The sequence below is a fragment of the Mus musculus genome, chromosome 3 (genome assembly GCF_000001635.26).
Source record: "Mus musculus strain C57BL/6J chromosome 3, GRCm38.p6 C57BL/6J".
Taxonomy (NCBI): domain Eukaryota; kingdom Metazoa; phylum Chordata; class Mammalia; order Rodentia; family Muridae; genus Mus; species Mus musculus.
The window spans coordinates 29,893,489-29,908,944 of NC_000069.6; the positions used below are offsets into that span (position 1 = coordinate 29,893,489).

Here is a 15,456-nt window from a genome sequence, read left to right on the forward strand (position 1 = left end):
TTCTCCAGAGAAAGAAACAGTGTCATAGAAGACGTGAGACCAAGCAAGGAAACAAACATCACTGTTCTACCCATCGTAACTGAAAATGTGCTCTTTAGCTGTCAATTAAATCTTATTTGGTAGCCATGGCGTTCAAATGCTCTCATTGTGGAGCTCTGAGAATGCCTTGGAGACAGGACAGAGAGTGGCAGCACTGTCAGCTCAGGCAAGTGCACTTGCCACATTCAAAACCCCTTCTAGCTGATACACAGTATTGCTCCCTGCAACGGCCATTGTTTACATTGGTAGAAAGCTCTTTGGAATTTCTGAGGCCCTCCTGATTCTCACCATGCTCTCTGCCCATTTCTTCTTTTCTGCTTTCCTGCAGTTCACTGCTTCTGTCCCTCAGACATCTTCATACTTTCACACAATATGATGAAAAACTAGAGATAAATTTGACCTCCCAGAAACTCCGAAAGGAAGGGCTAGAAAGGGCTCGGTGGGTAACGATCTTAGTTTGCAAGCATGAGAACCTGAGTTTGAGCTCCAGATCCTACCCCAGAAGAAAACCAAAGACAGTTTAAGTATAACCTCTATCCCACCTTAGGGAAGAAGAGATGGGTAGATGGATCCTTGGAGATTAAGAGGTATCCAATCTCTCCTCCTAGTCAGGCTCCAGTCAGTATCTTATACCTTCCTGAGAAAAGATACCGGGGTTTGCCCTGTTGTCTCTATGTATACCTGTGCACAACATATATATATATATATATATATATATATATATATGTGTGTGTGTGTGTGTGTGTGTGTGTGTGTGTATCCATGCATACACACACCCAGGGGAGCTATTGGAAGCAGAAGACTGGGGGAAGAGAGGAAGTCGCTGTCTTTAGTGATGTACTGACTAGGGAATGACACAGCAGTGCCTACACTGGCAGCTGCAGTCAAACACAGTGCATCAAGAAGCAAATTGAAGAGATGTGAACCCAGGATGGATACTTAATGGGAAGAAAAGAGTGGGAGCAGAATGAGAGGCCGGGGATGAGTGGAACCAGCGTTATTATACACATATACGAACTCTCCAATGAATAAGTTAATTAGAAGAAATGAGAGAAGGGGACAGAGGAAGGCAGGGAAGGAGGGATGGAAGAAGACAAATAGAGGGAGAAGGGGAGAGAGGAGAAGGAGAGAGAAAGGACGGCCTAAACGAAACCAAAAGGGACAAGAACACACAAAGAGCCAATAAGCAGGAAGGGAAAGATGGAAAGAGGAGGAGGAAAGGGTATCGTGGGATGAGAGAAATGTGAAGTCCTGTACACTAGTCACCTAACACCAACTCTGCCTTGCAAAGGAAGTTTATAAACATGTCCTTAAAGCTAGTCTCTGGGAGCAGCTGTGGAGAGGCTTCTGGGAAAATAAACAGGATTGTTTCCGTTTCTTTGTCTGAATACTCTCATATTCAAGCAGTACAGAAACCCAGCTTGCTGACGCTGAAGTAAGGGTATTTTCATTACTAACTCTTCTCTTCTACATGTTAAGAAACCTGGCCTTTTTATTTAATGCAGTTGCTAACTATGCAACTATGTGACTTGCACTATATTGAAAATAAAATATCAAATGACTATCTTTTTCAGAATTGATTAGACACCTAATGTGTGTAAGATCTCCTTCTGGGATACATGATACAATAAATAAATTCAGGGCTCCAGCAGTAATGAAGTCACTTATGGAAATTAGTAATTGAAGATGACCAAACCCTAAGTTAGGTGTCATCGATGGAGGCTCTGGAAACATTCATAGACTTTTTCTGGCCACTAAAAATTGTAGATGAACTCAATGGTTTGCTGTCTAATCTGCCTGCTGGGTGGCTATGCTGTGAAAGTGGTGGCCCACAAAGTTCTTTTCATGGGAGACACATAACCTTGCATAGAAATAGAAAACACTATAAAAAATAAGCTACTGAAGGAACCAGGCAAGGCCTCGAATCATGAACACTGTGAAGAACAAAAATAAAATGAGGTGGTAGAAAATTCTAAAGGATTTCTTTAAGTATAGTGATCTGAGAAGGGTTTTCTTAGGAGATGACACAAAGGACCAGGAAGGACTTGAAAGCAGAGTAAGAAGTAACTCATGTGATGTGGCAAGAGCAACTATTTCAGAAAGAGGTAACATTCAGCTCAGAAGGTTCCAAACTGGACTCCCATTCTACATAGAAGGCTGTACGAACCAGGAATGATGGCAGTCAAAATGGTGCAGCCAAATGGGTCTGGCTTCTGACATCACAGATAGGAGCTGATCAGGGTGTAAGGGAAAGCAGTTGATGATCACTAATCAGAGGGAATGCCTGCTGGGCTGAGAGAAGAGACAGGAAGCTGCTGATGGCTTAGGGATCACAGTTATCCCATGGTGCTAGGCAGGATGGAGATTTCCTGTGGTGTGTTGACTTCTGTTGTGTGCATCATATTGTCTTTCAAAGTAAACTTGTCGGTGACAAATTTAAAGTCTGAAGCAGATGAGTCACAGCCCTGCATTAGAAAAAGACACTTTCTTCAATTCTAAATGCCCTGACTTTCCCCAACTTAAGAACACCATACTTGAGGTAATGGTTGCTTTCTTCACCTTAACTCACAGGACTGTGGCTCTCCCCATGCAGTGCAGGCAAAGGAGAGGCGGTTACACTGTTGTGCACACGAGAAAAGAGAAGTAGATGTGATTATAGAGCACAGGTATTGTGCCTGGATTTCAGTAATACTGTAATCAGAACCACATTGCTTTGTAACAGGAAAGCTGGGCTTCTAAGAACTATGAGGTGGAGACTTACCAACTGACCTAATCGTACAAAGAAAATGTCAAACTTCAATAACAGATTTTTGTGCTCTTGTCTGCCTGAAGAGTAGAAGTTGTGGCTCCTGCCCAGCACAGATCACAAAGCACACAATTACCATGGCTCCATGTTTTAGCAAAGCGTTTTCCTTCAACGTGCCAGATATTGTTAAAAACACAAAGATCCCTGTTCATAAACACCAGGCTTTATTCAGATCCAAAGGCACATGTTTATTTGTGTGGTCAATGGTCTGCATACTTTGAGAATCATGTAAATAATAAAGTTAAACTACTTTATTTAGTATGAGTGAAATTGATGGGCCAATAACCAGACACATTTGTGGGCCAATGCATCGGAACATGTGTTATTGATGAGAAACGATGAACTGTGTGCATGTGAAAGGATTTGTGAAGCCTGCTCCACGTCTCTCCTTAGCTGCATGAATATAATTAGATAACGTTCTAAAGGGGGCTACAATTATTTCCTAGCAGTGCTTCCCAGGAAAGGCGAGACACCAGTTTAAACTGAGTAAGATCCAGGGTAGGAAATATTTCTAACATTAAAGTTATCAGAACATTTGGATGGACATAGGTCCTACCAAGGGGCAAAAGTCTGTAGATAAGACTACCCCACCCGGGATCCATAAGATTTTGCTGAAAGGACCCTGATATAGCTGTCTCATGTGAGGCTATGCCATTGCCTGGCAAATACAGAAGTGGATGCTCATAGTCATCTATTGGATGGAACACAGGGCCCCTAATGGAGGAGCTACAGAAAGTACCCAAGGAGCTGAAGGGGTCTGCAATCCTATAGGAGGAACAACAATATGAACTAACCAGTAACCCCAGAGCTCCTGTCTCTAGCTGCATATGTAGCAGAAGATGGCCTAGTTGGCCATCATTGGGAAGAGAGGCCCCTTGGTCTTGCAAACTTTCTACGCCCCAGTACAGGGGAACGCCAGGGCCAAGAACTGGGAGAGGGTGGGTAGGCGAGCAGGATGGGAGGAGGGTATAGGGAACTTTCGGGATAGCATTTGAAATGTAAATAAAGAAAATATCTAATAAAAAATGTTTTAAAAAAGAAAAGAAAAGAAAAGAAAAGGAAAGGAAAGGAAAGGAAAGGAAAGAGAAAAGAAAAGAAAAGAAAAGAAGAGAAGAGAAAAGAAAAGAAAAGAAAAAAAAAGATGACAACATTCCCCCACTCCACCCCTGTGAGCCTTATGGAAAAGGGACTAGACTGGGCAGACAGTGAGAAAGACATGGGGAAGAACAACCAACTTCACTGTCACTGAGTCCATGGTAAGCAGGCTCTGCAGTACACATAGCCTTCCTTTAAATGTTCGAGAACCTTCTCCTGACCAACAGGATGCCCCTTTCACTTCAACATAGAGGTTTACTTCTAATTCATTATCTCCTTTTAACTTAAAGCCCCAAATCAGAACACTGATCATGGCAGAGAGCTGAGTTTAAGATGTTTCCAGTCATCAAGGAGTGTTTTCAAACTGCTGCGCAAACAAAATTCTTCATGTTTTCTGTGTTTTTGGCAAAAGAAAGTTAATACCTGTCCAAGACAGGGTCTGTTCTGTTGCTGATTTCTGACTTTTGAAACCATTAAGACATAATTATATATATATATATTTTAGAACTAAGCCAAAGATGGGTTAAAATTGGCATACAAATAACTCAAAACCATTTTTTCTGATCTTGGCAAATCAGAGAAGGCCATTTAATGGACTTTGCACCCACCTGGAAGGGCAAAGTTTCTGTCTTTGTGCCCAGTTGATCACAGCCCACCTATCTTAGAGCCTTGAATTTTACTTCAAGCAATAGTGCAGCGCTAGGATGTGACAGTAAGGGAAAGAAATTTGAACGTACATCTTCTTCATGTCACAGTTTCTCAGTATCTGAAGAGAGTAGCTAAAAATGTCATCAGAAGTATGTCCTCTGCAGACAAGACCTGGAGGAATGGGGTGTCAGAATAGAACCCTAACATTCTCAATGGCGTCAAGATCAGACTACCTTCCTACAGCTCACTAGGTACTAAGTCGAACATATGATGGCTTTTTCCCATGAACTGCAACTCACAGCCATGGGCACAATTTGGTATGGGTTAAAATGATAACTTTAAGAAAGACTTGATTTGAATCAACTACATAAAGATACCTTGGAGTATTGTAGTAATATCAAATTAAAAAACAAGCAAATAAAGAACAAACCAGACCAAAAATAAAACAGAAAACAATATCTTTGACAATTACAAGAAAAAAGAAAAACATTACAATTATAGAAGATATGCTTTAAAAGTTCTAAGTGGAATACTATTAATTATTATTTATTAATTTGCAATTTACATATACTCATAGATCCAAGTCAGAGGAAATAGTGTTGAGAATTGACTCTCAAAGTGAGTTAAGGCATATGTCCAGTGTATAAAATCCTCAAAGAAAACAACATTTTAAATTAATTATGAGAAGGTCCCTGAGTTTTGTGAGAGAACTACAGGTCAGAGATCTCTACTGTTGTGAAGAAACCCCAGTTTGGTTCCCAGCATGCACTCGGGCAGTGAAGAAACTCAGTTCAGTTCCCAGCATGCACTCGGGCAGTGAAGAATCTCAGTTCAGTTCCCAGCATGCACTCGGGCAGTGAAGAATCTCAGTTCAGTTCCCAGCATTGCACTCGGGCAGTGAAGAATCTCAGTTCAGTTCCCAGCATGCACTCGGGCAGTGAAGAATCTCAGTTCAGTTCCCAGCATGCACTCGGGCAGTGAAGAACCTCAGTTCAGTTCCCAGCATTGCACTCTGGCACCTCGGTCTAGAATTCCAACTTCAGGCTATGTGATTCCAACTTCAGGCTATGTGATTCCAACTTCAGGCTATGTGATGCCTCCTTCTGACCTCTCAGGCATCTACGCTCACAGGCATCTACTGTTTCTGCCTTCATGCTTGAATAAACAGATTAATTTACAAATTTGAAAAACTTCACTGAGCTTTGTGAAACAGGAAGCTATTTTTTTCTTAAAGTTTAAAAATGAACAGTATTTTTTATAATTAACCACAGGATTAATTTAGTGTGGTTCAAAATAAGTTAGTCTAGATAGCCTTAAAAGTTTAGTGTAAAGTTACTTTTAATAATATATTACTTAGTCTAAGATATTGTTAATTTTTTAAAATTTAGTCTAGTGTTATTATTTTTTTGAAATAAGAAAGGGGATTTAAAATTTTTAAATGCCTAAATCCTGTGTTACTGTAAGTAGTATCTTCATGTATTCTATTCTGGCCATGGTTGGGAGTCATTCTTGCCACAAAAGCTGCCAGTAATGAAGTCAAATGAAATGTGTACACTCATCAGTTATTTTCTTTCCAAGTGACTTGAGGACAACTTCTTCCATACGGGTGTTTTTCTTGTAGGCTTTCATTACTTCCTTTTTCAATTCCACACTTTTAGTGTAGACAGTTTGAGCAACAGGCAATTCACATCTGCTCATTGTTCAATTGAGGATGTTGGACAGCCTGCCTGGATGCTAATGAAATTCATATTTATTCCAACACATATTTTTTATTTTTTCTGATTCTACACCTAGATAAATGCATTTGTGAAATTAAGACTGGGGAAGGGTGATAGCCTGGTTTTTTGTTGTTGTTGTTGTTGTTGTACTTTCTTCGTGGATTAGGGAATCTCTGCCAAAAATTCCTGATTTATTTTTAAAATCAGAAAACAACCACCTCAACTATTTGTCCTTTCTTTCAGCTATTTTGAAGCCCATAGTTTTGTGCAACAAATATGTGTCAATTAACAAAAACTTTAAAAGCACATGGATGTTCTCTTCAATTCCACCACTGGGGTACTTTTACTTACTAACAAGCAACACACACTGTCTGCAAGACTAGAAAGTATTTTTATATTTGTGATGGTATATGCTTTAAGTCTTCTCATTTTTCTTTCCCACACTAATATACATGTACAAATATGGCATTGGCATTGTACACAATGCTCAGAACTGACCTGCAACAATAAAATTATTGTCATAGGGACTCTCTTTTGAAAGGCCATTTTTCTCTGCAGCTGCTTCTGACTTCAGTGTGGAAATGCTATTTCCAAGCACATCCATGAATTATGTAGAACTCCCTAGTTGAGGTCCTGTTTGCCCCTGTTGTTTGAAACACTGAATTTAAACCATTGTCCTTAGGGGGGAAAAAAAAGGCACCTTATGTCCCAAGTGTCTGCATAAATAGAGTAATGGAGCTCTCTATAAATGCCTTAACAGTGCAGAGTAATTCATTAAAGTTGGAGTTGTGCAATGAAGCTTTGTAGTTGATTGGGGTTTTGTTGTTGTTTTGAGGTGTGTGTGTGTGTGTGTGTGTGTGTGTGTGTGTGTGTTTGAGTGTAGAAAATTAGATAAGGAACCAGAACCTTACACAAACAAGGAAAACACTCTATCACAGAGCAACACCATCCCTAGTCTCCATTAGGGATTTATTAAAATAAATCACCGTAAAATGGAGACACTAAAAAATATGTTTGTCTCATGGGGAGTATATCTAGAACCAAAACAAAAGTCTTCAGATTGTGTCTAAGCAAGAATCACGAAGGGGTAGGTCAGCTCTCCAAAATGCCTGTCAGTTCTACTTTTCAAACCGAAAAGTATTTGGAAGTGTATTACAGTACATTTCTAATCATTGTTCACAAAACTAATCCTTATTGAATTTATAAAAAGATATTCTTTATTTACTCAGAGGAGACAGGGGTGTTAAAAAGTCAACCATTCAAAGCAAGATAAGTCATTTAATCAACTGTCGACTATTTCCAGTAAAACTGCTTCCACAGAGTCTCCCCTATAGAAATGGTCTTTCAGGACCAGGGAAGGCGGCATCCCTGGGTGGAATGGCACACAGGAAGTGTGTTAGGCTACAGCTTGCTCGCTCTACTCTCTCTCCTTACGATGGTCTTTCCTCTTTCCTGCCCTTTCTTGCTTTTACTCCACCACAGTGTGCTTTATTTGAGCAGTTCCAGTCAGACAAAGCCTCTCAGAACAATCATGGTTGGATTTTCTATTTGCTTGGTTGTTTAGTTTTGTTTTGTTTTGTTTTATTGGTCATAAATTTACATCCCAATATGTTTGCACCCTATAGACACAACCCACTTTTCAAAATAAAATATGGCAATTTTAAGTTCTGAGCTTTAATTACACGTTTTCCAAACTGCAAGGTGCTATTATGGAGTTTTATGGTGTCTAGTGGACAACCTTGTAAGATAAACTCTTTTACTATCAGCTTTCTTATATTAAAAAGGTGAATTTTGAAAAGTAAGCTCGGATGGATGAGAGTCATCAAACACAAAACTATGGCTCCTAGGAACAAAACTGTTTCAAGTAAGTCACATTTTTATAATTTGTTTCTATTCCAAATATTATATTTGATCATTTTACTATACTTGAAAAAGTTAAACCTCTCTCTCTTCTGACTGGTCTTTCATTCTCTAGTGACGATTGTTTGTTATACTGGGAACAGACCAGAGAGAATACAAAGTTATCATCTCGGAGTGTCCCTTCAGTAATCATCTTGAGCATCAAGATGAAATCAGATGTAAGCTGATGTCTTTGCACAGTTCTGGGAGGATTAGAAATGTATCCTTTATGATTCAGCTACAACAGTTGCTTTGGAATACATTTGAAAACCCCACAACAGTTTTCTTAATGATCAAAAATTAACAAGGAATACCATAAAACATTTTTCAGCCTCATAAAAAATAGATTGCGTATAAACTGTACTTCAAAATGACACTATCAATATTTTAGTTTGAGTTTCAGTTTTTTGTTTCCAAAACGTTTTAAAGAATTCAATGTAACATCTTGAAAATGAATTTTATCTGAGCATAATTTAAAAAAAAATCGACTTTCCACAAATAGTTTATAATAACACTAACAATATTCTTTTAAATTTTTCTATGTGTATTGTGTCTGTCTGCATGTGTATGAAATGGATGTATAGATGCCCTAGAAGCCCTGAAGGACAGAAGGTCCCCTGAAGCTGGAGCTCTAGGCAGCCATGAGCTGGGACCTGAACCCAGGACCTTGGGAGGAGCAGCAAGCTCCTTTAGTTGCCAAGCCTTCTCTCCAACCCCTTTAACAAAATCCTTTCTTATCCAGTCTCATCAATTCATTTACAATTATGACTATTAAACTACATGTAATGATTAGGTATTCTGGCAACACAGTATTAAGCAAAATATTACTAATTTGTCAATCCTTTCCATTGTAGGATGATATAGTTCTGTATAGTGTTAGGGAAACAATGTAGGAAGTTTTCTTTTTTCATAATATCAATTGGTTCTTATTCCCATGTGAGTAAAACAGGAAGAAGACATTTTTTTCTAGGCTAGTTTGAAATCTTTTTCAATGCTGGTCCATATTTTGTGTGTTAGAATTTTATCTGTTTGTTCATTTGGCATAGTCAACAGATGGCGATGACATGGTAGTAACTCTCTCCCACTTAAACTGATTTTTAAATGTACTTATTCCAAAATTGCCAGTGATAAAATAAAAAAGATCACAGACAAATACATAGCAGAACATTTTAGAACCTTATATGATTTTTTGCAAGAAAATTCTATTTCTCCTCAAATGCCTTTACAAATGAGACAACACATATTGAGCCATACATATGTTCCATAAAGATCACCTATCACACAGGCAGTGGTGTGTGGTCATCCAAGGGCAATATCCACATCCCTTCCCCAGTTAACTGCAAATATTTTCTGATGCCAAATAATAGTTTATTTTATTAGATTTAATCTTTTAAACATGCATATGTACGTTTCTCAAAGTAATCACTTAAGGGATATTATATGACTCACAGCTAACACTGTGTGCTTTTGTTTTTTAAAGGAAAAAATACATTTGTTTGCACTAATAGTCTGTATTTATAGAGCATTTTTATTGTGAAGTTTGCATTGAGAGCTTTAGGAATGCTTGAGAACAATAGTGCATAGTGTGGGGCAGTATTGTTAGTGGAGCCCTCTCTATTGAATTTTTAAGATGCTGTAAAATGAGATATGTGAGCAGCAGCTTTGGACACTTTTTCCCATCATTGTGTTAATATCAATCGCTGACTTCCACCATTTCTCTTGGTATGAAATAGAAATCCTGGTTCCCACTGCCTTGGCTGGAGGGCTCATAATACATAATGGGGTTGATAGCCCTAATGAGATTAAGTATTGTGGTTTTATGAAGGCTAACCCAACCTGCAGCCTTTGAGATTATCTCTAAGACAAGCCTGGGAAGGTACAAGAGGATGCCTGAGTTCTTTTCTTCCTTTGGCATAGAGCCTCTCTGTCGTGAAAGCTGCCCCAGCGACATGGTGAGAAAATGACTGATGCTTTCATTTTGGTACAGCCAGGCAGACTCTTGTCCTGGAAGAGCTAACTCTTGTCAGACGCCAAGGCTAATGCTTCTCTGTACAAAGCATGGCCCATGATCACTCGCCACGTGCAGACAGCTTGCCAGTACAGACCAGATCTGTTGGGAACTGGCAGGGCTCAGCACGGCTGAGATTGCAATTGCAATTCTGTATAAAGGGGCGTGTATGTAAGACTGCTGCTGGAGTCATCCAGAACGGTGTTTTGTTTTTTGTTCTTGTTTTTTAAAAGCAAACAAACTTCTCAATTTTTCTCCTCCATTTCCCTTACAAAGAAAGAAGAAAATGAGGTGTTGTAATAAGTCATCCACGCTTCTGTTTAAGAGGCATGGGAATCAGACATTAAACTCTCCCCTCATTTGATATATGACGGTGCTAGATCAGTTCTTGGCCTGAAGTGCTATGAGTCATTGTGGGGAGTTTGAATATTTTTCTGCATTCTTACCCTCATTGCTCATGGACAGCCACACATCTTCAGATGGGCAGAGATGGCCTGTTCTATTCTTTCTACTCCCTGTAGTGATCTTAGACAAACAGCAGTGTCAAGGCGCCCCTGGTGGATGTCTGCTCAACACAGAGAAGCACCTACAAATGGGTCATTTCCCAGAGCTGCTCTTCTTACATTTACTGTCTTTACTTTCATTAATCTTCCCGCAACCTAGAGAAGCCTCCTTGTGTTCTCACTGGGTCAGAAACTCAGCCTCCCTCCACCCCCATGGGTAACCAGGTGAACATTCCAGCTCTGCCATTCTATGCTTCTCTCAAAGTTCCAAGAATTCACATTTCATTCTGATTTGGGCCTAATACCTTCTAGCTAACCTATTGCACATGCATAAAACTAAGCTATAAGTAGATGGAGGTAATTTAGTATTATCACTAATATTTCTGTGTATTTTCACTTCATGACAGTGTTTTCTCTCAAAGAAAAGTTTGCATGTTATTTTTTTCTAAGAAACAGTTAATTTCAGAATATAAAAAATATACTTTCAGGAATTTCTAGAAAGAGCTTTAGCTACTACAAAGTTACCATGTATAGCAGGCAGTCTTATGGAGCTTAGAGCTTCTCAAATCATACTTGAACTGTGGCATTTAATGCACAGATATAAGAGGACAACTAACTCTTAAAATATTCAAATGAGGGTGACAGAATTTATGAGTTGTGTGAAATGCAAATAATGCTAATAATGTTTTAAAATACTCGACACTATTACTGAGGCTATAGAGTGCTCACAAAAAGGGATCTATCATATCTGCCCTCCAAAAGACCCAACAAGCAGCTGAAAGAATGAGATGCAGATATTTACACCCAACCAATGGACAGAAGCTGCTGACCACTGTGGTTGAATTAGGGAAAATCTAGGAGAAGCTGAAGAGGAAGGTGACCTGTAGGAGGACTAGCAGTCTCAATTAACCTATGCCCCCCCCCCCCTCCGAGATCCCTCAGACACTGGATCACCAACCAGGACACCAGCTGATATGAGTCCCCCAACACATATATAGTGTCAGAGTTCAGTCAGAGAAGATGCACCTAACCCTCAAGAGAATAGAGGCCCCATGGAGTTTAGAGGTCTGGTGTGGGGGCAGGGCATTCTCATGGAGACAGGGGGTGGGATGGAGGTATGAGATGTGGAACAGTTGGAGAGTGGACGAGGGGGAAAGAAAGAGAGAGGAGGGGAGGGGGGGAGGGAGGGAGGGAGGGAGGGAGGGAGGGAGGGAGAGAGAGAGAGAGAGAGAGAGAGAGAGAGAGAGAGAGAGAGAGAGAGAGAGAAAGGACGGAAGGATGTTAGTTTTGTATGGACAAGACAAAATTTGAAAAGCTACACTTTGTGCTGCCTATGGCAAGATACAGCAGAGGAATTAGGATTGTTACCATGGCTCTGACCAATGACAGATGGTTTGTAGAACTCAACCATATTTAGTATGGTGGACACAATGCAAAGCAAAATACTGCCCTGTATCTCTTCTCCTCTCTTCCTTTCTTCCCAGAAAAAGGAGTTCTTTTCTCCCCCTTATCATTACAGTTGTTGCCTATATATCTTTAAAGAAGGCATTGCCCTTTGGGATTTTAGGGTTCTGTGCCCCATAGTTTGAACTTGTATGTAGCTCTGTCCCACCATTTCAGTGGTTCTACTGCCATCCAACTTTACATTTCCTTGGCATTCCAAGACCTAACAGCATCTCTTGGCTATTTCTCAATCTTGCACTGCAAATTCCCCAGAAGAATTTCCTCATATGATACTCTTGCTCTTATTTTCTGAGTTCAGTGTTAGTTTTAAAGAAATACCAACAGTCTTAGAACATTCAGCCATTACTAGGATCCAGAAGCAGAGTATTTGGGAAGTACTGAAAGATATCCATGAGATTCTCTACAAGGTAAGAGCCAGACACTTCTTTCTAAAAATAGACAGGAACAGAAGAGCTGTGCTTCTGCAGATTCTCTGAAGACACGCCTTGGGAAGATGATCCACAACCCCCTTTACATCCAGATCCTGACGATTTCAATAAACCGACGGGAAGGCTCGCAAGTTCTGTGATCACACCTAGCAGGTGGCTGCCTGGATGACAACTAACCTAGCTGAGTGCATTCTGCCTCTATTACTCTCAACTGAATTAACTCATATACAGAAGTGATCCATGACTCTACCTTTCCCTTTATTTTCCAAAATCAACTCTTCAGTAAGTTCTGGAATGCTGTTTCTTAAACCCCTGTTGCTCAGTGGACACCACAGTAGCCACAGATCACCATGTCTATTTACAGGAAGAAGTTTGATGGGCTCCTAAACCCTGTGCCTAGTGCTTCTCATTGAAGTCAGCAAGCTATTGCAACATACACAATCAGTTCTGGCCCTTCCACGTCCTTTATGAAGGAACATTTAGTTCTTTCCAACTTTAAACCGTGATCTATATACTCATGTCTTACAGATCTCTTTAGCCTTGCCACGCACTCTGTTGCTTGTTATCAAAGTCATTGTCTTGCAGTTGATTTTCAAAATGAGACTATACTAAGATTTTCATGTACTTGGGACCTTTGAACTTGGTCCTTTCTTGACCAAGGACACTTTACTCTGCTGTTCTCCAGTTGGAGAACTCCAGTTCACCCTTCTCTCCTCAGTTCAGTATAACCCTTAAGGCAGCCTCTGAAATCAAGAATGTATTTTTTATGATTTTTCTGTAAAGAGACAAACCAACCACATTCTTACTATATAGTGATAAGGGAAGCCAAGTGTGCATAAGCAAAAGACACAAACTTTTTATTCTTTTAAGAAACGTAATGGCTCACATTTGTACTTCCAGCATTTAGGAAGTCGAAGAGATTCTGCCTCATAAAGAGAAAAAAATGTATCAAGTGTCCAACATATCTAGAAAAAGCTCTAGGTATTTCAGAAAAATATGAATAATAGAAATGAATTAATCTTTCTATGGAGACTACACTCTAATAAATAACCAACATAAATGGTCAACTACACACATAAAGAAGCTGAATATACTGACTTCTGATAACTCATAACTATTTCTGAACTTCATCTAGCTAATATTAGTATGTTCTCTATTCATAGATTCCCTGAGGTATCATCTAGATGTTAAAGAATGATGATAGCATGTGACTTTAGATGAAAGCTGGAGCAGATATAAATGTCACCACTGTGAATTTGCCACTATATATATTTAGGCAACACCTCTTAAGAAACAATGTAAACATTTCCAAATAGCAGAATAGACCATGTTTCATACACCAAGTGATTATAAGGAAAATATTGACAATGAATAGAACATTTTTGGTAATTTTGTCTCTCCTCGTTTCCTCTGGCATACAATACTTAAAGTGAACAGCAGTGAGAATTCTGATTGGCAGAGAGGACATGAAGGGAACAACCTGGAAGCAAGGACACAGTTCATGGTACAGTGACACAGTATTTGCCAAGCAATGTATACACATCCTGGGTTCACCGTGGCATGGAGAGGGGACAGCTGTAATAATCTCTGGATCAGATAAATCGTGGGAATCGTGTTGCCTAGTGCTGAGAAGTAGACTTATCCATATCCCTTTTAGTCCTTTTGTTTTAACTGTAAGGGATTCTATGTTGGTATAATGCCAAACAATGGGTTCTACAAGAGCAAAGTTCACAGCACAATAGCTACTCCAAAGTGGATGTCAATGCAGAAGGAAATAGGGCCAGTTAGGAAGCAGAATATGTGCCTTTTGTCTTAAGATTAAAGCTAAATTTAACTCGGGGAAGATACAAAGTGCTTATGACTTCTTGTGTTCAATCAGAACCCACAGACACCTCAGCAAAGAATATCAGTGCAATATGTAGTGACACTATGAATGTGTAGGTAAAGAATTTACTTATTTCACAAGTATTTTAGGGCCCATTCTGTATCTCAGATGTCACTCTAGGTAGTAGGGATAGAAATTAGTAGGAATAGGATTAGAAAAAGCTGATGTTACACAAAGTAAATGTATAATGTATAAAAGGTAAATGTATAAAAGGTAAAAATATATCACTGCAGAAGATAAAATAGAGCAATTGAATAAGTCTATGTCTATTGTAATTTCCTGATAAGGAGTGTTAGGAATGATTACACAGCAGTACAAGAAAACAAAAGGTCTTAAGATAGTGTGAAAAGATGTGGCTTATCTCCTAAGGTGACATCTGTGTGGGTAGAAGAAATATATCTGGAGATATAGCTGCAATTCAATTCACAAAGATACTAGGACCAGGTTAAGTATGACTTGGAAAAGAATAAAAGGAGGTGCTGAAAATCCAAAAATTCTGGAAATTGACTAATAGATCCATATATAAATCAATCCATCAATAAAAGATAGTTGGCAGATATTTGATAGATGATAGAAAAATAAGTAAATGATAGATGATAGATATGTCAATGTACAGATAATACATAGATAAATGATAGATAGATAGATAGATAGATAGATAGATAGATAGATAGATAGATGGATGGATGGATGGATGGATAGATAGATAGATAGATAGATAGATAGATAGATAGATAGATAGATAGATAGATAGACAAATGATAGATACATAGATACAGAGATAGAAGGGATTCCCTGAATCTATCTACTTAATTCCTGTTAGATAAGATAGATACTACAAAGCTGCTGCTCCCTTGCCTTAACATAGGACAACTTGAAGGATGCTTCCAGGTTATGGAGCTCCTCTTGAATCAGCAGATTTCAGTGATTAAATGACAAAGAAGTTCAGTTGCCTTGTTCAGT

General features: G+C 39.2%; 1 long non-coding RNA gene across 1 annotated transcript in view; it reads left to right on the top strand.

The window, feature by feature from the left end:
- Positions 1 to 15,456, top strand: part of Mannr (Mecom adjacent non-protein coding RNA) — a 33,175-nt gene that overhangs the window by 2,472 nt on the left and 15,247 nt on the right. The window lies entirely within an intron of this gene.